The following is a 27,050-nucleotide window of genomic DNA, read 5'->3' as shown; positions in this document are numbered from 1 at the left end:
GAGCGGAGTGTTGCGGCGCTGCCGGCTGGTACAAAAATAGCAAACAGCGGGTTCGGTGTACCATGAACCTAGGCTAAATTATGGCACCGTCCATAAAATAAACCATGGATTAAGTGTCGTGAAATACGAGACAAACAATAATGCTCTGCCTCCGCTTACAGCGCTCACACCAGCTCATGTTGGCTGTGGGTTTTACGAACCTTACGCCCCCCCCAAAACAGGGGAAGCGAACGGAACCGCGCTTGACAGTTTCAAGTCAGCTCGGTGAGAAATATCGGGCGAATAAGGGCCCCGTAAAAAGGAATATTTTATACACATAGCATAAACAGCATAGCACGTGTTTGGAGAATGGCGCGTGCAGTGTCTTTGTAATGTTATTATGAAGATGTAACGAATGTGATGAACTTGTAAATAAAAATTATAATGTCTTCTTCACCCGCTGGCAGTAGTTGCATTGTTTTCTTAACGGACAATAAGCTTTTTACATGATCGTATCTGTTAAATGAATAGAATCTAGTTTTTTTTTACCATTGAAAGGTGTTCCTCTCCATTTTTTCGTTTTCCAACGATCATATGATCCATAAAAAAAGAGTATAAAGCACACCAACTGCTGGAGAAATTTTAAACACAGCAAAAAAAGAATGTACACACACGCTAGCCACACGCTGTGCAGGGCAAATTTAACCAACCAAACTTTTGGCAACCACCATCGCGCAACCCTCCCAGCAAAAGAACAAACTACAAACAACGTGCAACATTTCTGAGCAACATAATCGCTCTAATTAGTTCGGAACAGCCACTAAACTACTGGCGCCAGAGTGGACAAAACCAGCACAGGGTGCAAACCCACCCAGTTTGCTCTCTAAACCGTACCGGAACTGCTAGCTCAGTATGTGTGTGGTCGTGACACAACGACAACGATGTGTGGGTCTTCCTAGTGTTAACTTTAAACCTCTGGAATGTACTTGCACATTATAGTTTCCCCGCGTGCATGTTTGTCTTGGTCCATTTTCTCTTCCTTTTGCCTTCCCCGTTAGCTCCTAATCCCAGGCTGCTAATATTTCCCTACATCACCCGGGGTGAGATGATCTGTGTGGTGGTGTGCCCACGAGCACCCTACGGGGTAACTTTTTCCCAATTTCCCGTTTTAAACTTTTGTCACCCCGGAGCCCAACCTCCGGTAGCTTGCTGCTACCGATGGCATTGCCCGATATCGATAGAGAAAATTGCTTTTCCGTTTCCCGTTTGGTGCTAGTGTAATAGCACTGATGCTCGTTTCGGGAGGAAGGGGCACGCCTTGTCCGCTTCAAATGAAGGGGAATGGGGAAGGAGAGACTGAGAGGTCGCTTACAAAAAAGTTTCCCATCCAATACGACACCCATGAGCACACGCTATCAAGGATTCTGGATCATCGATCATCGTGACTGTGCGAGTGTCGTCAGGCGGGGCAATAGGACTTTAACGTTGCAGGGTGTGTGTGTGTGCGAGGGAACGAAAGCTACCTAACTTTTGGAAACGACAATCCATAATGCAGCAAAACTTCAGTTCGGTAGAGATATTGATACCACGAATAGGCCCCAGTCCCCCTCACTCCCTGGAATGGTGGTGAGATTTGAATTTTTGTTCGTTTTCCAAATAAAAGCACATTCTGCTCTGGATGGTTCTAAGTTCTCGTTCGCGTCAAACACCACCATAAGTGGGCTATTTTTTCTCTTGCTGCTACCTACCCTACGCTTCTTTGAAAACTGTATTTGTTTAAGCAGTGGGCTGAGATGTTTCTGCGTAAGCCGAATCACATCACTGATTGCTTCTTGCTTTCCCATTTCTATTACTGGGGCAAGAAAAACAGGAAACGCCATTTTTATCAAACAATTCACGTGCGGCACAGTTGGCAGTGGCAGCAGTTTGTGGAAATCGTTTTAAACGCACCCAAGAAAGCTGCCCCAGCGGGAAACTTTCCTGCCCAATTTTGCACAAGAAACGTCCACCCTCCTGGTCAGTAGCGCAGTTGGGGCACTCCTTTAAGCAGCAAAAGGGAGCGAAAAGATTGCGCCGCAGGGGTGGTGGTGGACCACTCGGAACGAACGAATTGCAAGAATGGGGAAGTGGATTTGGTAGAAAAAATACAAGCGACATCTGGTGTGCGAATTGTGGAATGGGTTTAGTTTTTTTCCGAAACCATTTCCGAAAACAAAGCACAAAGCAAATAAAAAAAAACTTTAAGCTTTTTCTCATTTCTAGTACGGTCAACATTATACCATGTTCTTTTACTTTCACGTTCACGTTCTTTTTTAAAACATCGTGCACAAATAGTACAACAATAAAGAACTTTCTGGTATATCGCTAAACAGCATCAACACACACACACACCTGAAGCCACTTTAACCCATTTAACCTCTACGTATGCTCCCGGAATCGATTCGAGCAGCCCCGAAATCTAGAACGCCACTAGCCCGGACAGGGGCAACGGGGTGCAGGCAAAGGGGAGTGCAGGAATTGCAATTCAAATCCAAATCCTCTTCGATATCACCGGTTCCCGGGCTTCGTGGCCACTGTGCCAATGCTCGAGATGGAATTCATACATATTTATCAACTAACATCATTAGCAGTAATCATTCCGTTTCGTCCGAACCGTTTCATCGACATTGCCCGGCGGGCGTCCTGGCGTACCGGGCGCTGTACCAACAATCTCGGGGAATAGCATTTCGATATCCGATTGACTTTCGCTGTGCCTGTGTGTGTATGTGTCAAGGACGCGCGTTTGGTGCTGGGATTATTCGATTGGCGCTGGGGAGAGGTGTGGTGATTTTTTCCCTATATTTGTTAGCTTGGTTGAACGATACCAATCCACCTCTCCACCGCGAATTGGGTGCGTTTCGTTCTATCGGCCATATTTACTCACGTGTCCACCCGATACGGCAGCCATACCGGCTTGGCCGGAAATTGCCACGTGTTGGCAAGGAGGGAGAAAGCGCTCAAAGCGAAGGGTTTGTATTTTAGGGGGAGAATTAGATACCTTGCGTTGCGCCTACCATGATGGCGCTGAATTTGGCCAGCCAAGGGCAGGGTAGTCAAGACCACCTTGCCAAAGGGAAAAGCAGGTCAGGTAGGGCCGGGAAGCGGGACCGGAACTGTTTGTCGTCAAACAAAAGGTGAAGAATATGTTTGTCATGCCTGAAGCTCGTCTCGTCTCCGTGTAAGGTCAGAGCGTCTGACGGGAGGTGAATGCCTTCATTAGATTCCGTACGTGGTTGGACGCGGTTTTGCGATTCCGGTGGCGTTCACCAGCGTGGTAGTTTTTCTGTGGCTTCACTTCTACTGGGAACGGTGGTGGCGGCGGCGCAGTGCCACATTATAGCTCTCGGTGCGTGTCGATCACACCGGGCAAGGATATCATCATGACACCCGCACATTATGTACGGTTCAATTGAATGGTTTGATCCTGATTGATTTCTCTACTCAATGGGAATGCTTGATGAGCTGACCGCCGGACTCAAGCACAAAGCGAAGACAAACAAACACTTTTTCCCCTTACCGGTGTAAGGGCTAATAAATAAAGCGAAACAAAGGTGAAGAAGAAGCTTTACGTCAACATTTCTTCTCCAGTTGCTGTGCTGGTGCCGAGCTTTAGAAATAGTGATTTGATCCTTTGATGTTAGCGCAATACAAACGCTTCACACACTACCCGAGGTGCAAATGTTTATCCATCATCAGCTGATGATTAATTCAGTCTCGAGCATGTTAAATAGAGCAGATAAGAACATTTCCCCTCCCTTCTGAGCTCGGTCTGATTTTATTGTTTTAACTTAGACAACGAAGTAAAAGAAAGGACTGCACAAATATACTTTCGTTGGCAGTCGAAAGCGCGCTCTGAGCTCTAGTGACAACAGACTACTAAAGAAAAAAAAACACACCGTAGGAACAGAAAATCAATTTGGCAAATGGAATCAAATCACAGCCAGACACAGATTCTACCGCCCGAAGCGTACTGCGCCCCGAACAGACACAACCTAAAGCTGTGACAGTGCATCCTTCTTCCTGTCTTCTAAGGAATGCCATTTTGCCGAGCAACCGTCCGCCTTGGAGGAACGCCCATGCGAGTTCCGGTACCGCACGAGCGAACGGATCGAATGGATTGAAAAGTTTTGCTTCAATCATCTTCTCCCTCTGGGAGAACTAGTGAAACGGATTTACTTCCTAACTCGCAGTGACAAACGATCCGAATGTGTACCCGGTCCTCCATTACACGAACGTTCGCTAAGATTATCGAAGCAATCGGAATTGGAACGTTCGTCGCTTGGAACGCTCATTTTCCAAGACAGGAGTTCGTCGGGATTTGAAAGGTTTCCACCCTTCTCGCGTCCATCGCTACCCTCGGTGTGTCCGGATGTATGTTCTTCCTTGGCTCGGGAACATAATCATTGTCACCCGGGCTGCCTCTTTGCCAAAGAAAACTTTTTCCAAACTGAATTCTTTTGCCGTGTGTTCCGATGTTCCTGGGGACGACGAAGTGACCGATCGAAACGACTTCTTCCTGATCTGGAAGAATCGTTTCCCATCCTTGCCGTGGTGGTCTGTCGGAGCAAAGTTAAATCTAATTTGCTAGATTTACACTTTTGATAAGCTGCTCGTACCATCATACATCCTCGGTGTGGTTGCACAGCGGGTACCGGTTAGAAGAGGATGCTCCCCCGGAAAGGGCCTTCTCCGCTTTAAAATCCCCATAAGACCTCAATAATAATAATAAGCCACGGGAGAAAACATGCACCAACTCTATCCGGGTGAAACTTTCCATTTGTGTGCCTGGTCGATAGCATCGGAAATAAACTTTAGGATAGGAAAAGAAACTTACAGACAACAAGTATTGTGTTTTCAAGTGGAATTGAACACGGACTGCTCGCCCAGTCCCAGCGCAAGTGGTAAAGGAGGACATAGAAAATTGAAAGCAATCTCATTAATTTCGTACTCGTTTATTTTTTTTCCATCCCTTTTGGCTCGTATCAAGATGCCGCTTGGAAACAAAGGGTCTGTGATGGTGATGGATTATTTTAATATGGTTGTAAGTGACCCTCAATAGGGAGAAAAGTCAAGGAACTACACAGGAATATTATTTCGGTTTCATATGAAATTACCTGAAATAGGAAAGAACCTGAATCACCAATATCAAAAACGGAAATCATCCGGAGAAGATCAATCGAAAGTGTTTGCAGTTATTATCATATTTTAGTCGTCTAAACTACATTAATTGAAAGGAACAGTTGCAATAAACTAAGGGCTATTGTAATCTATTGCATAAACGAAAATTAACTGATAAATACATATATCAATAACTAAGTATGAGATTGTCTCTGAAACACTTTATTTCTCGTTCTAAACGATTGAACGATTGAACTTGAAAATAATAAAATCATTTTTCATAAAAGAAAGTCCTATCATTTTGAAAGCATGATTATTATAAAATTAGCTAGATTAATTACTTCACCTTTGAAAATCCCATTGACATTAGCTCACACTTGTTACATCACTATTAACTGCCAAGCAAGAGATATTCTAAATGCTGTTGGTTGTAATTCCATTGAGCTTTCGGCTGCCTTCTATCACATTAAAACCCACACATCTGTCGATACAACAGTCCCGGTTGCAGTTCGATCCCTTTCGCCCACGATCTATTCAGTGCTCCGCGCCATGAGCGCAAACCGTGTACATCTTCAACAACAGAAGCCAAATGTTGAAGAATCCTTCGCACTTTGTTAACTGAGTAATTTATTCATAAACATACAATGGTAGCGATAATGTGTTTTGCTTGCAACATACACACCTACACACACAAACATGCACACAGAACACCAGCTCCAACGCATTTCGTGCCAAGTCATACCCACACAAGCTCCACGGTGCGCCAATATATCCGCTCCTTCATGGTGCCATAAACAATTCAACCACCTTTTCCTCTGATTGAACCGTCTTGCTGCCGTCGATGTGGCGATGCCGGCTTCAATTCGCACCGACCGGAGAGATGGATGGTAGCAAATGAAGCGGGAAAAGAAAGTTATCCATCCAGTGACGCGCGGGCGGTGCGCGAGGCAGCGCCCGGCGAGGCTTTCGCACGCGAGATGTATATGCACACCAGGGTATTATACTTTGCTGGATCATTCAGCCACCAACACCATTCGATTCGATCTGGATGGGTTTGGGTGAGCGCGAGGGTTGTGCGGATTGTTTTCGGTTTGGAAAGGGAAATGATTTATTCAGAAAATATAGCACATAAGAACGAATTATCTTTATGTGGAATGATTGATTTTGACTTTTTTATTTGCTTTGAGCCGCTGCCACCCACCACAACCCAATGTGCGCACCGCACCGGTGGTCCCAGTGCAGCCCTGTGTGCTGCTATTGAGATTTCCCATTTACAATTGGATCCTTTCTTTTTTAACCTCGGTACGCCTCCGCTGCTTATGTTCCGCCGGGTTCCCAGTTGATCGAGCGTATGATTCTTTCCTCGTTTTCGTTTCGTTTCGTTTTCGGCTCGGTTGGAGGTTGTACCGATGAATGGAACCGGTTTCGAGCCGGAGTACCAATTCGTTCAATTCACCCGGAAAAACGAATCTTCTTCAATAGAATTCTTGCCGGTTTCCGGCACCCGGGCCCGTTCGTTATTCAGCACCGAGGAAAATCAAATTGGACGTAAGATAATTCAATCCCTCGCGAATAACTTTGGCAGGAAAATGAAGGGTTTGCGTTGAGGGTAACGGTGGAAGCATTGCAACAAACGATGGTAACGGATCAGTTTCCTATGAAAATAATGGTCAATCCGTTACACCTGCTGGGTGGTCGGTGGCCGTACTTCATTATGAGGCGCATATTTAACCAAAAATAATACAGTTTCATTGAAAAGCGTCTGAAATCCTCTTCAATCCTTGGAAGCTTTAAAAATAGGTCAGTTATTTTATTTTATATCCATTGACTATGCTCTTTTCATACATTGTAGTAGCTGTTCAAAGTGCGTTAGATGGGCGTGTTGCATAAGGTTATTTGTTTCCATATTATCATAGAAGCTCCGCGAACTTACGAACACGCATATGACGTTCTTGCAATATGTGTTCCTTTCGGGAAACGTTAGACATCGATACCAGTAGAATTAACACAAATGTAATTGGTTTTAGAAATATCAAAATTAGTTCATCGCCGTTTTGACTTATCAAATTATCAATTAATCTATCAATCAATTAAAATTTAAGGATGAACACATTGCCTTCTAAAATGAAGAAAACGAGTGTCAAATAACATTCCTTGCGAAAGTATTTTTTGGTAAATAAACAATTTTTTTTGAAACATTTGTTGCTAAATAATTAATAGCGCTAGAAATTTCTTTTTTATAAATAGAAATAAGAAGCTATAAAAGCATTCAAGACCATGAATAATACTTATGTATCGAAAAACAATTGTCCAGTTTTGAATATTGCGTTTGAATACATAATGCTTCAAATACTATCCGTTTGCATCGGCTGCCTGTATGAGTTGACGTGTACTAAAATAAGGGCAGGAATTATCTTTGTTTTTCCTACCATAAATCACCCAACCCTGACCAAACAACGCGTTGTACAAACGGGTTTTGGCTATAATTTTCCTTTCCTACCAGTTGAGCAAAATTTATGCCGCAGCCACAATTTACTGCTTACTGGGGGGGGAGGGAGGAATCATTTTTTGAACTTCTCAATCCACTCGCGCCACACGAATGCAACGCTTTGGCCCAGATTCAAATAAAAAGAGCGCCTAGAGGTCGTGTGAAACGGGGGCCACTACTGCTGATACCACTCCATCCCCTCATCAAACAAAAAGAACCAAAAGTCATTGCGTTCTGACCGACGCATAAGATTTGTGTGGCGAACATAACGCAACCGAAATGCTTTGCTTGCAGCGAATAAAAATAACGCAGCGCCACGCGATTGCCCTGGTTGGTGATTTTATTGCACTTTCATTTCTGTATTGTATTTCGGACCTTTGATTTTTCCTGTTTTTTATGTTTTTGTTTTCGAGTGTCCAAAGAGTTTTTTTTTTTCATTTCTTTTACGCGTTCACCATTTTCGCCATTTGTGCCACCATTTGCACTCGATTCGAATATCAATTCATTTTGTGGCTCACCGATCAGAGAGGCTCACACAGACCGGGCGCTGTGAAACGGCAATCTGAGCACGCCGCTTTCACACATACACGGATTAATGCACTCGAGCATAAGTAACGGCCACTCACAGTTACCGGATCCATCAAATTTATTACTGCTTTATCAGATTTCCCCGCGTGCGTGGATATTTATGAGTGCATGTGTGGGTCTGTGTGTTTATTTGGCGAACGAGTTCAAAGGGTATTCCATTTATGAGATTTCCTGTAAGCTTATTCACACATGGACCCACACAAACACTTATGCGCGAATTGAAGCTCCGATTGATCAGGTTTCGCTTTGAGACCACAGGAGTTTGCGTGTCGGGGTTTGCGTTTTATTTGTGGCTTGAAATGCGAGACACAAATCAAATTGATATTTTGCGTTGCAATGAAGCAAAATGCTTCACTGGTTATGAAAGTAATCATCATTGCGAGGCAGAACATGCTGTAAGTTCGGAAAATAATTTCAAATTCACGAGTAGCAGTATGAACGTGCATCTACAATGTCGGCTACATTTACCCTACATATCAGAACAAATGTATCGTGGAGCACGCGTTTTCGTTATAATCATATCGTGTCGTTTTGGCAAACCGTGTCACACACACAAACGCACCCACCGACACACCACATTGTCCATCATTTCCCACTTTGTGTCAGGTAGCGAAAGTGTTCTAAGCGAGCCTGGGGAACGATTTTTGATCTACTGCTACGTGCTCTGAATCGAGAGTGATCCATTTCCCTGTGCCAGGGTCTGGCCTCGAGCATCACCGTTTGATGAAGTGGCTGCCACCGTACGCTGCACGAAAGTCACGCCCTTGCCTCGAGAGGCTCCAAACAGTTCACGTTTGTTGCGCTAGTTTGCAACACCCATCCGAACACACTACCATGTGGGAGGCAAGAAATTTTGCTTTGGAATAACGGTTTGCCATCCCTCTCACCACTTCCCACCGCAGCCCAAAAGCTCACCTCTTGCTGCTACTGCTGCTGCTGCTGCTGATGAAGAAAAGTGCCGGAAATCGGTTTATTCCTGCGGTGGTTGCCGCTTTCGACGGGTGCGAAGGGATGCGATAAGGATATGCTCAAGGTTTTTATGATTCGTTTCGTTTATAATTCATCCGTTGTCTGGGCTGCGATTATTTTCTCCACCTGCAGCGCAACCGTGCGGCTTTGGGGGAACGGCTGGCGTAAACATTCGCAAATCTTGTTGCTAATACGACGACCCACAAAACGTCAGCCTGTTGTGTTTCCGTTTTCTTGCCGGTTGTGGCTGGTGGGTTTTGTACCACCTACTAAAGAAAAAGCCTCCCCACCCACGAAAACAGCGAACACCCTCCCATATGGCAAATTCGTCATTTCTTTATTTAACCATCTAGCACTTTCAGCGCTTTGGCAGCGAACGTGTGCCGACACCATCCAGCCGGCCCAATATTGTTGATGCTTAGTATTCATCACCTTATCCAGTGGCGAATGCGTGGGACAACAGCAGCAAGCGTACTCACCTACACACCGCTGGCTGGATGATCTTACCGGTGCAACCGGTTGGGGCGATAAAACACTTAAGCATTTCAGCAGTTGAGGCACAGCATCATGCGTCGTATTTTTATAAACTGCCACACTGCCACTCGGCACTGTGGCAGAGCTCCCGTTTTGCTTCAGCTGGTGAAATTTTACGCACCCGCGTGTCTCCCCGGTCTGGTTTTCAGCTGCTTTACCGCTCGTTAGGCGAAAGGTGCGGGAAGGAATTTCAATTTCCGCAGGTAGATAAACAATTGGAAGAACGGTGCAGATGCGGTGCAAAGCTGCTGGTAGGGAAGAGATTTTGCTCGAGCTCTTTTTTTTTTTGCTCTTCCTTTCACTCAACCGTCCACCGAGACGTGACCAAAATTGAGTAAATGAAATCTCGAAAAAATGGGCATGGTGCAAAAACGTGTGCCAATTATGATTATGTGCGTAGGCATAATGCGCGTACAAGCTGGGGCACGTCGTGGGCTAATTGAATTTGTTTTATTTTCGCGTCGCATTGATTTACCGGTTGTTTTACACATGTTTCAAGCGTTGCATTCTATTGAGAAGATTTTTAGCCCGGGGCCAAAGATTTGATTGGATGCGTTGGGAATGTGACGTATGTAGAGCTAGGCTAAGCTATCTGTTATAGAATAGTTCTTTCAAGCATAAATCTGGTATTGTAAACATCGTCGTTAAACAATTGTTTTTTATTTTATTATTCTGAGCCAGTTCTTCAGTGACAGTGACACCATACATCGAGACGTATGAACGTATAACGTATATTGTATGAAGCTCGCCATACTACAAGATACGGTATAAACGCCTCTCTCCCAGTTATGATTAGACGGTTTAAAAAGTTCTCGCAATTTTGTGATTATAATATAAGCATCAATACGACTTTCTAAGGTGTAAATAGACACGTTCTGCAATATAACAACGTCAACTGATCTATATTTGTATTAAAATGCAACTAGTTTCTAAGTTTCCTCTCGTTAAGTCTTTATAGTCTCGTCTCCTTTTTTATAAAATAAATGAACAAATGAACAAAAGAATTTGTTTTCAAAATTGCAATCGAAGCTTTAGCTCTAACTTTCGTAGTACAAATTAGTTTTACTTCATCTGATATCCAATAGTAATGCAAAATTGAATTGTTAATTTGACACATTGAAGATCATCCATTAAAAAAAACTTCATTTGAAAACTTAAGTGTTATTCAACATATTTGAAAAATTGGTTGCAATTCTGAGAGATACTACATAGAGTACTTTTTATTGTGCGTCTAGCTACCTTGTGGTCATATAAATAAACGTTTGTTTCTTACAGAATATGTCGCGTTCTTCATGTATTCTGATCATTATTCAAAACAATATTACTTTACCCTTGTTCAGCATAAAATCAGTTTGTAACAGTGTGTAAAGCTGCTCGCTAAGTAATGTTGTAAGTATGCTTATTAAAAACTTCTCCCGTGTTTTCCCAATTGCCGTTCTGTTTCCAGTGACTCGTGCGACTCTCTGATGTCGTGTGTCTCACTGTGAAAGTAAATAAAACACACACAAATGTAGGGACACAGAAACCCTTCAGACCAGTTTTATCGTGTTTCGCCAGTCAAATGCAAACCTTCGTTCGCCTAGCGGGAGCCCGCACGGTAAGTGCACCAATTTGAGGAATGCCGGGCCACCGAACCACGGTGAATCAATAACTTTAATTAATTAGCAGTTCCAAAACATTCGCCGACACCCAGCAGCTGCGGTCATGTAGTAGTTGGAAAAAAACCCGTGCACAAACTTACCGCTCCGGGTTCATGTTAAAAGAAGTTTAAGTACTATTATGTTTGCTCGATAGACTCTCCGGCTTGCCTCTGACCCGTGTTTGGCTTTCGGGTGGCATCGGTGCTCTGCACCACGTCGATGCAACGCAACCCAAAGGCAACCCGAAACTTTGATTGGTCACCGTCGTTTGCCGTTAAAGGTGGTGGCAATCCAGCGACGCTACACGAATCGTTTACCGCCACCGTTTTGCCTTGATGGAGGTTATTGGTTTATGGCTGGTGTGTTCGGTGTGCTTTTTCCTCGCTTTTCCCACCGACAGTTCGCTCACAAACAGGCACACCCAGCAGCACTCCGCCCAGGCTGTCCGAAATTGCGCAATGTGAAAAGCAAACAGTACGTACGTATGAGCAAGCAAATCAGTTTGCATGCCAACTTCTCGGCGTTCGCCACTGTCGTGCTTTTCTTTCAGTCAATTTATTTAGCTGTCGAAAGTTGTGTTTTTTACACCGCCCCACCAGTACCCGTAGGTAAGCATTCAAGCCCCCTGGTCGGGTCACTTTTGAAAACAGGCACTTTTCCGTTTGATTGAAGTTTGAAGTTTTTTTTCTCTTTTCTCTTTGTGATTCTTCAGACTCTTTTTTTTGTTTCGTTTCTCGCCTCCAGTGCTCCACTATTTCCATTTTTGTGATTTTTCTCCCCACATGTTTGATTTGGAGCGTGTCATAGCAGGCAACCTGCCAAGAGTCTTTTGAAACATATCTTTGATCGTTTGTTTTCCCCCGAAGCCCTTAAATGTGGTTGAAGTCAGTCGCTGGAGCCAATTCAAACATGACGTCCCGGGTACCCGCATTCTTCTTTCGAAAGGCAACCGCCGCCGTCGAAAATCAATTGCAATCTTGCTGCTTGCTGTTTCGTGTGCCCGTTCTGCTTGCGAAAGTGTACTGCAAAAGCACACCAAAACACACACACACACACACTAAAGGTGATTCGTTAGATTGAAGGTGTTCCCGGTGCTTCTGACAGGTGTGGAAATGCTATTGCCTTAATGTTTATGGCAGCATGAAATGCATGGCAGCGCAAATCGGCTACAGAGTGCAGTGGCTGGTTGGTTCAGCTACGCAACTATCTTGGAAAAACGGCATAATGTTTGAACTATTTTTACAGCGATCGTTTAGGTGAAGGTGAAAAGGAGGGGCAACAATTTGATTGAAAAACACATACCTGCTGTTGCTTCCGTGCGTAAATTGAGTAGCACACAGGCTTGGCATGACGTGTGTGTGTGACGTTGCACTGCACGCAACTGCAGAGCGCTTCAAACAACGTTTGTCTATTTTAAAAGCATCCATGGCGGTTGATTTTTTAATAACACAACATACACAGGTAGAATGAGTACAAGACAACAAAGCACGCTTGGTTCAATAGAGGATAAATTATGCGACGGATATCTTATTTTATTTTACAGAAACGCTGTTCTTAAATTCTTTGAATGTTTTTTGTAATACCTTAAACACACTATACCGTTTTCTAATCATCAATATCCGTTTGATGTTATAAAATTATATTTGTTATTTCTAATACAGATTAACTGTTGATGATGATAAAATGTTATAGGAGTTTCTAAAACGAAAGTCACATATGCTCGAAATATTGAAAGTAGAAAGGAAAAGTCAACAGTAATGAGCTATAATTTTACTTATTTTTTATCAACAAATGGAGATTTTAAAAGCTTCTAAAAACGTACACATGATGGCACGAATCAGAATGCCTACAATCGAGTCGCGTTGGTAAGATAATTTAAATTCGTATTAAGGCATAACATAACAACAAAGTGAAGATGATTTTGAAAACAATCAGCTTTGGTAAACTTCTACCAAAAAAAACTTTGTAGTACAGGATTTCAATACTAAATACATTTAAAACTAATGTTACAATGATATTATACTGTGTTCCAAACCCTGTTGAGCAGAAGATCTATAAATATTGAAGTAACAAAAAGTCAAGTAAGACAACCTAACAAGTAATATACGTTAACTACAAAACTGGTTTTTAGAAGAAAAATGTTATTGAGAATATTGTTGAACATTCTTTACCACATCGAAGAAACTTTGCTCCAAATTTTACCGAAAACTCATTCATCGCTACATTTCGGTGGAAAATATCCCTTCATAGTGTAGTCTTCTGCCAACACATCAAAGAAGTGCTACAACGCACCCATCACTCGTTGCGATCCAGTTCAGCCCTTTCATCCTAGTTTATCAAAAGTTCCTTTGCATTACAATACTTTTCAATCAGGCCAAACCGACTGAGATGTATCGGCTAAAAAGTCAACCTCTTGCTGTAACAAACCCACCGAGCAACACATCAAGCCGCTCAAAGGGTTCTAGGTTCGTTTGATTACGATTGATGAAAGAGTTACAAAGACCGAGATCGATAGAGAGAGAGAGAGATAGAGAGAGAGAGATAGTGAGAGAGATAGAGCGAGAGAGAGAGATAGAGAGAGAGAGAGAGAGAGAGAGAACAAGAAAGTGGTGGGAACGTCAATCCTCAAGGGGTAGATTTTTGTCTGTTTTCATATAAGTAGTTTCCTGCTCATGAATCCGCGAAAAGCTCGCCCCGGGCTGGGATATTCAAATCCGTCCAAATTTCTATTCAATCAAACGGATCCATCACAAGTCAACCTTGGCTTTTCCGATAATTCAGCACCGATCGTCTATTCTTCTGCCACTTACAACGCCCAGGTAGCGTCGGCGCGGGTGGCAGCAAAAGGGGCTTTTTTTTGTTGCACAGCATCGGATCGGCACGGTCCCATAAACCCTTTCAGCAGATTGTACGGTGCTATCGTAAATCTTTTCTGCCTAAAGCGAGAGTGGCTGTTGATTGACTTGATTATATGCTGAAAATTCGCTATACTGATTTTTGCTCTCGTAAGTGATCCAACAGAACTTGTGAAATAACGAATATTTTAGGATTGTAGTGTTATATTTTTCAAACCCAACTTTTATTACTACCTCCTACCGATCAACAACGAACAGACCTGTTCGAATACAATTTCTACCAACGCAAAACTTACCATTCCACAGGACTATTTTACATCCTTAATTCATGTCCCGAACTAGCACGCCTTACAGTGGCCAAATCTGCGGTCGGGTTTTTGCCATTCCACACTAGTAAGCTGCCGGTTCATTTCCGATGAACCTTATTTCTCTTCATCAAACGCAATAAGCATGGGAATAAAATGTGGCCCATAAATTTTCCGCTCGCCTGTAATAACTGTCACGGTATAAACACTTTCCCCGGGGCGGTGAAAAGAACTAAAGCCATCGGTATCTGGTGACCGGGCCGAGCCCGACTTGCTCGACTTAATGTAGGCTGGTGCGAGCGAAGGCAAGGAAGCAGAATACAACTACTAGAAAAGGAAAAAGAAAACACTAACGAAAGTGGCGAGATGCCACTTTTACGCTCAATTCGTGCCACGAACTTACAGGGCGCCACTGCTGACGTGAGCGATACGTCGTCCCGGAAGTGGCCGGAACAAATTTTCCTTTTACAGCGCCCGAATCTGCCGCGAGGGTTTATGATAGGCGCCTTATGCATTCCAATGATGGAACGTTACGCCTCACATATACCAATGTTGGTGTCGGTGTTGCCCTAGCAGTGACACGGTTTTCCGATTACTTACGTCATGAATGGGTCGCGCACCAGCAGGAAGTTGGCGTAGAGCTATGTAGCTAGCACAACAGATCCTAGCTTTTAAAGGAAAATGGCTAGGTTAGGGATGTTTTGCAGAAGAAGCCATACAAGGTGGAAAGTTAAGCAAAATGGAGTCTGTTTCAGAGACACATTCCAGCAAAATTTCAGCAAATGGAAATATTTGAAGAATGTAATGAGAAGATGCTACTTTAAACAGTGTGCTTAAAAATGTCTTTGAGCTCACTTATTATCATAATTCATTCACAATAACCTATAAAGTTTATTGTTTCGTTTTACTCACTTACTTTTCATACACATTCAACACCGTTCGCGTACAACAAGTTCATAATCAATGGAATGTTTGCATTTTGTTGCGATTTCTTTCACCGCTAGCCATTTAACCACCCGTCAACAGACAGCAACGCTACGTTCCTTGACGGAAAATATCACTCCCATTCGCTTCTGTACCACCAGCACACGCAGCAACTTTAGTTTATGATGGAGAAAAGTTGTTCAATTAGTGGAAAATTGCGAAAAATTATGGCCAGCAACCGACCCGAGCACAAATAAGTAAACCTTGTGCAAAACATCCATTGCCTACAAACATCCCCAAAGCTGTGCAGCCTATAGAAATGCGGTGCGTCGCGCAGCTTGAGCCAAGCGAGGTACAAAACGCAGTCAGAGGTAAAGGGGAGCATAAAGGCCAACTGAAGCTGAAACCACCCACGAAACGTGTGGCGGTCTTTTAGCTATTAGAGTGGTGCCAAGGGTGTGCCGGCGATTTACGACTGCGATTGTTTATGGTCACTGGGCCCGATAGGGGTAGTTGAAGAGGAAAGAACGAAAAAAAGGACGAGATTTTTCCGAGACCCTGTACCAAACCTCTAATGGTGCACCGATTTCGTTTCATTCTTCGTTAGGCTTGTTACAGAAACTTGTTGGAAGTTTTTCCCATCATTTCAGCGCAGCTTGTTTTCTTCCTCATTAGAGCGGTGACGTTTCGAGATGGATGTTTTTGAAACTAAGTTTGCCTTCGACCGTGCATAAGTTGAGTTACTTTATGTATTTCTAATATTGTTATTGTTTGTCATTTTGAGTGAAGGCATCTAAAATTTAAAAATGTTATGCAACAAATGTGTTTTGTTACATCCAGTTATCAAGTGAGTTTTCTCGAGATACCTAATTACACAATCCCCAGAAAGGAAATCTGGTACAGTTTGAGGAATGCAAAACTCAGTTATATTGACAATAATTTAGCAGCTATTTCTCAAACTTTAATTATTTAAAACTGGAATATTATTCTGTATTCCAAACCGTAATATTGAACAAGTTGTAAAATCAAAGAATCAAAACTCATCACGTTTTCGAATAATCAAATTTAATGTATAAGTAACAATTGCTTAACAACTGGTACTTTATTAAGGATGTGTTGCTAGTTCATTTACTATATCGAGTTTTTGTTTAAAGGTCTTCCAATGTAGTTTTTTCATCGTCATATGCGCTCAATTGAAAAGTAAATTGCTACATTATGAAAATTATGCATGTTGCATACATTACAAATACATTGATATAGAATAACGCAAAAACTACATGGTAATAAATAATCCTTCTTTTTCAACAACAGTTCTTATTGCCCAATCTAGCTAATTTTCCAAAATTTTGGGAAAGTTGATGCTTCTGCAATTAATCGAATCAAATTCACTCTTATACGAGGCGCCTCGTCCGTCCATTACCATGATTCGAATAATTTTCAAGCATTGATTCAAGCATAAAAAAAGAAAAATTTACAAAAAATCACATTTAACGCATCAAGACAATCCCAATTTACATATTCTGCTCAACTTTTCTTAATTTGAAAAAAAAAACAATGTTCCAAAGTATTGTAGGACAAAAATGTTTCTACACATAATCTTCGCTCTGCTGTGTTTCTTTAATACGATGAACCATCCCATTCGATTTGCCTTGGAAAACTGCAACTGAAGGCCTTGTTTGGATTTCAAAATAGCAATATCAATGGTGTTCTAAGCCCTTATACTAACGTAGTATTTTTCTATAGATTAATTTCTGTGCTTAAAACATCATTTAAACGACACAGATCACATACAACTACAGCAAATAGCTCAACAAATGTGTCCTCAAAGCGCCACCAGCGTCATCATGTGAAGGATGCATTCGCGTTACGACCAACGACAAAAAAGTATTGCTATTTGTTCGCTCAAATTGGCAAAGTAAACTGTTACAGCAAGATTGACCGCAATTCACTTAACGGTACAAATCCGTTCCATCATCATTACCATCAACGTGATCATCCCACTTGCAGCGATGCCCAGACGCGGCACCAGAGCACCGTCACGGCCAACCACACGCCAGTAATCGTGATTCATTTCATTTCGGAAATTGCCTTCAATCGTCAACAGGCCTTTCGTTTTCTCAAAAAGCCACGAAATTGGCTATCGGCAAAGAAAAATTTCAAACGGTTGGAGGCTAACGCTGTGGATACGGTGACGCTCTTCCTCATGCCGGAGCAATAGGAAGAAAACACGAAAAACCAACACGTAGCTGCTTTTTACACAGTACAGTCACTAATAAAAAAGTAGAATCTCACTTTTTTTCTGTTCTGTGTTTCAATCGCACGTCAAAAGAAAAATCCTATGCCATCCGTATTCTTTGCCACGGTCAATTCACTAATGGTAGTTTGGGCGGATAAAGGGACACAGCCACCATCCGACTACGACGGCGAGCAAAGAAGTGGTTGGCAAGAGGATGAGGTTTTATTTTCACTATGCGTTCACCCGCACCCAGCTGCTTTATATTGTGCTGCTCCTCCTCCCCCTGTAGGAAGGATGTGCGACAGCTTCTTTTTGAATTGAGTTAGTTGAAAAGTCCACTTCCCGTTGAAAAACGAAGAACTAAAAAAAACCATACCGTTGCATAGCAAAACCGGGCGAAGCAGGGGAGCGAACATAATAAAAAAAAAAAAACGAATCGGAATGATTGCGTCCCGCTTACAGTGGCAGTAAAGAATGAGGATGCTCCGCAGGGCGTAAGCCACCCGAGAGTTGGCGTAGCAAATTTTAGAAGTCAGAAGATAAGCCCAAACAAACGCTGAAAAGCCATCAAAACCCGACAACACCCGTGAGCGGTCCTGAGAACCCCGGGAAGTGACGAAAGTTGCTGCAAAGAAACAAATAAAGGCTTTATGATTTCACTCAAACCCCAAAACGCAGGAAAACTTTCATGCCCGGCAAGCGAGAAGCAGTGTTACGCATTAGGAAAAGAGAGTGCAGATCTTTGGCGTGTAGCTGAAGCTAGGGAGCACAAAAAACCTCCTCCCTACCAACACAGCAAACCCGGAAACTAGGCGAAAAATAAAAGCGAAAGAAAGCGCATAAAAGTTGATCCGAAAAGGAATTTTGCCTTCCCTCCTTACGCCGCCCTTCTCTAGTTCATCGATGATGAGCGTATTTTGTTCCTCCGAATAGAATCAACCCGACGGGAGTATGCCAAGCTTCCGGCACGGCATTTGCCCTGCCTCTTCCCACCGTTGAAACCGTTCGTCACAAAATGGAGGATGAGAATTCACCGCTCATGAAAAAGGGACATATTTTAGCAGTTTCGCTACGGAAAATTGCTGCTGCACGCAGATCTGGGATGAAATTTGAAACTTTTCTCTTAAGCTTCATTTAGAGGCCAGCCGGGGCCGGACGGCGAATAGGGCTGAGCCATGGGTTCGAATCAATAAATTTTCCCTTTTCGTCATCAAACTAATTGACCCTAATCAGATGGGACACAGCGAGACCGAAAAGTAGGGGCCTGCTGTCGGGAGGGTGGCCGTGCTGTTAGTTTGGACGCTGAATTGTGATGAGTGGTTCTAATGGAATTAAAAAGTTTTGTTGGACCGAAACCCGGCTCGAAACAAATGATTGTTTGCTTGATATTTTGTCATTCTTCACGGCAGCTCAGCCATGGTTGTGATGGAATATTGATGGGCTTGTGGGCAAACCGCAACACACACATAAATACACAATGTGCGATAAAAATGAAGATCATGTCAATTGGGTTTTGAGTTTGAAGGGAGGGTTAAATATTTTAATGGAAAATTCATGCTGTCGAAAAAACAATTGAAAACATAACCTAAAAGATAATTAAACCACGCTTTTAGCAGCTCAAAGGCTAACTTATCAAAGCAAACTTATTGCACACTATTTCAATTGACTCTGATTGCTTTATCACGAATAATGAATCGCAGTTCCGCTATTAGGTTCCGGAATCTTGATCCAATTTTATTCCTATTTAGTTGCCTATCCCTTACTCCGATAGAAATTGTTCAGCCTCATACCAATCTTAATTCTTAAAATCTATTCTGCCTATTATTTTAACTCAATCCCAACCATGTAATTTCCTGTTTCCTTTTTTTATTTCAACACTGGTGAAGGTGTCCTGTTTGCTGTCTTCGTTGTTGTGAGAAAGCTGGCTGAGTAAATATGGAATTTTAAAATTAGTTTCAGTTCTAGGAAACTCCTGTTGTAGAATTTATCTAATTATACAGAAATAATGGCTTCCTTCGAGGTATGTGATTGATGAACGTACACGATCAAACCTGGAACGAGTTAGATTTCTTATTCTGAGAACTATCAGAATAGTTGAATCGGTTTTGACCAGGGGTTTCGAAACGTTTGCCGTGATTCAAAATGGCATTGCTAGGAACTATTTGAATGTACCTTTCACTGATCAGTGAATGCAGAAAATATGATTTACGAAGAATTTACAATCTGTCAAATTCTATTCGACAGCATTCTATTCGTATATTAAATATCTTTCGTTATGATACGATGATTAACAGAATAGAGGCTATACAACAGAAGTTTACAAGACTTGCTTTAAAATGCGACCAATTCAGAGGACTTACAACCATGCCAAATTATCGCTCGCGTTGCCTTCTGCTTGACCTACAGACGTTCGAACACCGTTTTAAGGTTAACCAATGTCTATTTGTAGCCAAAATATTTAAAAACGAATAAGACGTCCCTTATTTTCTAAAGAAGATCAATATCTACGCGCCATCGAGACCTTTTCGCTCTCGTAACTTACTTGTCGGCGAGAACAGGCGTACCTTATATGGATACAACGAATCGTTACTAGCTATGACAAAAAAATTCCATACATGGTCCCATCACTTTGATTTTAATTTAACGACCAACGCATTTAAAGAAAACATTTTATTAATCTTCTATTTTGGCGACACTGGATCAAGGGGAATAATTTAGGATTTAGGTGTACGATACGTTTTAAGTACTTAATTTGTCCCAGCCTCAAGAGTGCAAGATGCATATGTTGGTAAATAAATAAATACAGTAACGTTTGCTTTAAAATTGGCTTTTATTCCGATGAATAACGAAAAAAAAACAGATATCAGCTGTTCATAAACGTACCTTGGAGGATGTAAAATAAATGAAATTACGAATTATGAAATACAGTCCGTTCAAATAAATAGATAGCTACATCCGTAGCAACAGTAGTAATTCAAGTTATTCGGTGTGTTTGCCCTGGTAGATGAAGACATGTGTGTAAGAATTTTTTTTAAGTTCTACCAATAATTTTTAACACTTCGTGACAAAATTGTTTAAGTGGAGCTTTTGTACCATGCATGATGGTCCAGAAATTCTCAATGAGACGCAACTGAGGTATGTTGGTTCGCTGACCAGTTATCTCATTGTTGTCTTATAGAGCAAAAATATGGTAGTTACCGGAACGGACTCATACGACGTACACAAACTGCCGCACGATGTCCGTTTTCGGTTTAGGGGCGGAGTGCCGTTCTTTGATCGCTTAGCCTTCTAAACCAAGTTGTTCTGCACTTGTTTGGTCATCACGGTTAGAGTTCGACTGATAGAGGTGGCAAAATTTTGTCTGCTAACTCATGGGATACTATTATTGAAAGTTCTATTACCGTTTTGTTAGTACAGGTGAAGATAATCCCATGAAAAATCGAAAGTTTTTGCACATGTTTTATTAATTCAAACGTTAGTTAATAATATAAGTCAGTTCGAGTATCGCATTTGGTTGAGTCTGATGTATATTAAAGTTTTACAGATATCAGATTAAAAAAAATCCTCTGCTTGTAAACAATAGTTAAAATGACTAGTTCAAACAATAAAGTGTTCTTCTCAATCCCTAATGTCACTTATCTAATCCATTGTTAAACTTAAACAATAACTTGAATTTTCGTTCGATAATAACAATATCTGATCACAAAACGAACGCATTTGTATCGCAAACTAAGACTCACTTAATGAATCTTTCAGTTGAAATTAGATTACAGTAAACGTCGCTTCCGAAATTAGCCAAATGGTGGTCTGGTGCTGCAGATAAGAGTTACTTTTGGGGGTAAAACAGAACAAAAAAAACACTTACTCGTGAAAACAATATTGCGATGCGGGCAACGCGATAGGGCTATTTAAAACTCGTTTTGACCAGATCCGGATAGAGGAAAAGGCAACCAGTTCAGTTCCCGCACGGCTCCAATCATAAAAAGCAACAACGCCAATGCCGCCCGGCCCACTGCACAAATGACCAAGTTGAAGAAAAGCAACAATATTGAATCTTCCTGGCTACGGGATCGAGTTTTAATTAATTTCGGGACTCATATTGTTTCGAACATTCCTGCCAAATGGGGCACTGCTTTCTGACGGCTCTCGCTCTCGCTAACTCTCTTTTTCCGTTTGTTTTTGTGCCTATCCTAGCGCACAGTGGCAACAGTGGCTTCAGCAGGGAGTGGATTGCTTTTGCTCTAACGCCACACTTTGAAGCTCATTTCAGCGTGGCCGAATGAAATCGATACGAGGCTTACGGTGGTCGTGTTTCGGCCAATCGTCGATCAGCACGAACCGGTCGCCTTCACGATGGTCCCGCTCCCGGTCCACCGGTTTGAGCGTTTGGACCGTCCCGAGACCACATTTGAACCCATTTACGTGTGACCATCCTCATCGTAACACCTCACCATGCGAACGATTCTATGCTGAGCCGCCGGGCAAGCGTGCCCGTATCCCTCCCCTCCGCGCCCGACCGGCGCTAGCGAGCGGCGATAAAAGGATCAATGAACTAAATGAATGCAGGCAGGGAAGCAAAAACGAACACCAGCTGCCGGCCGGTCAGGCTTCGCCGAAATCAACAAGGTCACGCGGCCCATGGTGACCAAGCCCTTCCGGTTCTGTTGCTTGTTAGGCGTCCAGCAAAAACGACGACCCGATCAAACGGGCCACTCGCAGTGGCAAGCAGAAGCCGATTCGTGACGGCTCGGTGGCGGCGGCTGCGGGAGGTCAAGTGGAGGGCTATTTGCGAATTGGCTCAAATATTTGTTTTTGTTTGACCTTTTTCCGATGCTTTCGCTTTACCTTCACAAATTTCGGCCACCCCGACTGCAGCCTTCACACGATGGAAAAGCCGTTACGCTGTTCCGTGGATAGCTGTTGGGTGGGGGTGGGGACCGTTTTTCCTCCTTTCCTTCGATGCGTGTTGATACCAAACTGGTCGTTCATTTGCTTTTCTTCCGCGAGCAGCTTCATGAAGAGACAAAGTAAGTAAAAAAACAGACGACTCCTCCACGTCAACCGTTTGCTCAATCCATACCGGGTGTTTGGTTTTCTTGGGCAAAAGTTTCGCTCAAAAATTGCGTGACTCGCATTCGCCGATGAGCGGCAATATTTGGTGGAAAAAATTTCAATTAAAAATACGAACCCACCCGACCAAATGAAACTTTTTCGCTACGTTCGAGGAGGCTGAACGATATCGATCGTATAGAATTTGGGGTGTTATTTATGATTAGGTAGCTTGAAATGCTCTCCTTTTTTTTTTGTTATATGTAGAAAGTGGCAGTATAGAAGTAGACTTAGTCCAAACTGGCAAGAATAGAATGTGAGGCATGGTGAGCGAAATTTGAAATGGTAAAAAAGTTACTTATTTTTGCGACTTAGATATCACAACAGATGAGTGTCGGAATGACGGACGCTTCGGGCGGAAATTGGAATTTGCATGAGGCGAGTATTTCGGCACAAATCTGTCTCGATTGGCCGGAGTTTCGGTGGAATGTACGCGCTAGATCTACGGGTGAATGGAGGTAATCTTTCGCGAAAGCAACAAATGCTGTTTTTATCCATTGTTGAAATTATTCATCAGTTTTTGTCTATGTTAGTAGGGAACCCATAATTTTACTTCTAAAATTCTAAGAGTTGCATAACTCACAAGTTTTAAAGTCAAAATGGTTCAAATCAATTTCGACAATTTTGTTGGCTTTTGAATTCTTTGTGAATTCGGAAGGGTACAAAACTATATCGAATAGACGTAACAGAATAGTTTGTGAAAATTCGCAAATAGTGTTTGCAAAATGAATTGAACAAAACTTCAATGTTTGATCAATCAATATATTAACTACACAAGTTTTGGTTTACCACCACGCTTGTTTGTAGCACAACGTTTAGTGTCATCGTTAAGCATTTGTATGACTCGTCCTTCACTCAACCCCATTCGCCTTAACTTGTGCCTGTATCGTGTGTTATCCTAAGAACGTGTAAATAAGTGATAGGTTCTCCGAGGTTGTCTGGTAGCCTTCCTAACTATAGTTTAAAGGAAATATATGCGACAACATTCTTCACAACAAAATATCACGTTTTGAGCCTTATATATAGCGGACTACACTAAGAGTTCTCACTTTGGATCATACTCCAGGTATGTATCAAATGAATAGCCGCAAGGTCAAACACTTGCCAACCCCGGAAAGGGACAGTTGACAGTTTTAGCGCAGATATTAAAAAAACATACTTAAAACTCCTAAGATTATATTTAATTTATTGCTTTAAAGTTTTACAAAACAAGAAAACCTTAAAATTCTTTAAAAATATTATTTATAAAAATATGGTATGCAGGACTCCTCCTTTTGTTCAACGGTCATCCATATATTAAAAGTTTCTCGATCTGTACTTTCTGTACAACTGTTTGAAAGATTGAAAATTAGATTGGAAAAGAAGCTAACATCAGTAATATTTTATGTACTCCATAACATTTTTTACAAAGTAAATCAATTTAGAGCATACGGAAATATACTTTCTCGATACTATTGTATATAGCTTTCAAGGCACTAGGGAGCAAAACAACATGAAACACACTGCATGTTACTCTAAATTGCTTCAAGCAAACTCTCTGAAGACTTTTAGAATAAATTTAAAGAATCATAACAACATCGCTCAGAACATGCCCACGAATCAGAACACGTACGATTGATTTCATTCGCTACAATAAAAATGAATTATAGATTCGTCCCCGTGCTCCGGTTTGCCCCAGCGAGCCAGCTAGTCTGTCCGGTAATGTTGTTAAATCCTGAACGACAAAGCGAGCATTTGTTGCGCCGCTTCACAATATATCACTTTCGCAGCGAGAAAGGGCACCATTAAGACATCATCCGTACAAGTGCATTAAAAGTGTTATGCTATGTCAAACACGGACCCGAAAGTCTTTGTCCGAGCATTAGCCCAATCCCCTATGCCGGCGCACTCATGTCATGTTGCCAAGGAGCGGGTACGGCACAACGGTGCCGTTTGGACGGTTGCCCCGGACCCTCAGTCAATCCCGCATCAGTAGGCCATAGAAACGTTGCAAAACTCACCCATTCTGGCTCGCCCAAGTGTCATACATCAACAATCCGGGTGCTCGCTTGTTTGACTTATGTGTTCAACTATTGAATTAATGCCGTGTTGCCGTCCTTGAAAATCCGACACAACAGCTCGTGACAGAGCCAAAGCAGCTAAAAAACGCACACACACACAAACTCACTCACAGGACCGACGCACCGCCCCCAGCGGGATGTTATGCACTTCAGACACCAGGTCCAGTGCGCTTGAATAGAGCGGACCTGGATGTGTTTGTACAAACAAAAATAATGCCTCGATATATTTGCTTCTTCCTTCCTTGCTCCAACCACTCGGGCCGTGGTCCTGGGTCGACCAGATTTGCACCGCATCGTTGCTTCACGTCGCTTGGCTAGTCCCAGGGACGTTACCAACAACGATGGTCACTCACCGTTACGAGGATATGTTGTGTTTGACTTTGTTCCACGTGCCCGGAACTTTGCTCAATGTTGAAGCGCACCCCTTGTGACAGATTCACACAGCACACTCACAGCGTGATCCTTGGACGCTTGCATTTTTTTTTTTTGAAGTACCATACCGAGGGACAGTTTTCTCAGGACCCCGTCCATGCCAGCGCTGCTCAAGCGTATGTTTTCACAGTTTGTGTGTATCTTTACATTTTCTCATCGAACACGGGTCCCGGTTGACTAAAGCTCGACAGCCACAGACGACATATACGGGATGTGCTGGTACATTTGAAACATCCTGAGTAGGTGTGTGTGTATTTGTGTCTTTGGCGACCGCTTGGAAAAAGTCAAAACAGCACTCTCAACAATTATGCAACTCGTTGCCTTTGGTAACCCTGAAAGGATTATTTTGAAGCAGCTGGAGATCGGGTCATCACAACAAGAATCAAATTTATTCATACGTACAATTCAACCTAATGTGCATGAGTCTGTGTGTGTGTGTGTTTTGCATGTTGACTAGTGGGACGAAAAAGATGTGAAATGTTTGCTGCTTGCAATTACAATTGAACACTGCAAACTGAGCTCATAACGAATTCACGATTGCATTAGAAAGGCTACTAAGCTGTAAAGTTAATGTCTTATTACAAGCAAAAAACATTTTAAGCCAAATCGTTTCAAACATGTTTGTAAATTGTTGAAAATAATCATTCCTTGAATTTAAAAATATCTTGATTAAAAATTTATTTCGATTGATTTTTTTTTGTAAAAATAGCTCATATGAAATGTTATCACAGAATTTCAAAATATTTACCTACTTCCAAAAACAAACAATTTTTACAAACATTTTTTTTGTCTTTTTTTTTAATTCTATTTTCCAATCTATGAGCAAATGGAGAAAGATTATGCTTCCTATATACATGTCAGGATTATGTATTTCCCGTACTTCTATGTAGTTCACCGTTTACTTATTAATTTAACACTTATTTCTCGACAAATTTCTCACGCTAAACCCAAAAACCGCGTAAGAAAACTGCTAACTGAGCATAACAACCAAAATACCAGCACAAAACCACGTCCTCAACTGAACATGGTTTTTAATAGAACGCTAGCTGCCAACATTTATCGTCAGCTTATAGCTGCACGTACGATAGCAAAAAGCTGTGATCCACCACTCGAGCACCGGCAAGCACCGCACCACCGCTGAAGGATGAACCAAGCAAATCTGCAGTAGCGGACCGCTTCTCGTCGAGGGTTCCGTTCCACCCGATACAAATCATGGTGGTAATAATAATTACAACACGAATCCCGTTATAAATATCAATTAGCTAGCAGCTGTACTTTATTTTCATTTCCTGTCGAGTCGCTCGCCAGTGGCAAAAGGATTGTTGAGAAAATTATCGTTCCATATCACTGATAGGTGGAAAGTGGCAGCAAGGGCCACCGCGTTCCGCTCGCTTGCAAGCAGTGGAGTGGGTAGGGGGGGGGGGGGAGGGGATTCGAGTCAAGCCGCATTATCGCGGCACGAACGCGGGGAAAAAGAAACAGTGCAGAAAAGGTGGCCGTGTCGGGTGGCATAGGGCAGCATAAAACATGAAATACAACCGTCGGCGCTACCGTGGCGGAAAGAGTGTGTGTGTGGAACGAGAAATGGGCTCCAGTCATCCTTGTTTCGGTTGCGGCTTCTGGAAAGGTGATTGTTTGCCAAGACGTGTGCCCTTCCTCGGAGGGAGCACGGGAAGGGTGAGGTTTCAAGGGAACAAGGAAAGAAGTTTTATGTTGACTAGGGGTACAACTTCTGCAGCCCGCTGGAAGAAATAACTCATTTCACTTTTAGTGC

At 42.5% G+C, this 27,050-nt stretch overlaps 2 protein-coding genes across 6 annotated transcripts in view; both read right to left on the bottom strand.

The window, feature by feature from the left end:
* Nucleotides 1-27,050, bottom strand: part of LOC120957747 (uncharacterized) — a 457,854-nt gene that overhangs the window by 385,760 nt on the left and 45,044 nt on the right. The gene's annotated exons all lie outside the window — the stretch shown is intronic.
* The window catches only part of LOC120957032 (neural cell adhesion molecule 1-like), a 200,624-nt gene that overhangs the window by 140,009 nt on the left and 33,565 nt on the right, over nucleotides 1-27,050 (bottom strand). The gene's annotated exons all lie outside the window — the stretch shown is intronic.

This window comes from Anopheles coluzzii, chromosome 3 (assembly GCF_943734685.1).
Source record: "Anopheles coluzzii chromosome 3, AcolN3, whole genome shotgun sequence".
Taxonomy (NCBI): Eukaryota; Metazoa; Arthropoda; class Insecta; order Diptera; family Culicidae; genus Anopheles; species Anopheles coluzzii.
The sequence above is the reverse complement of the archived record's forward strand: the minus strand, read 5'-3'. Positions and strand labels throughout refer to the sequence as shown.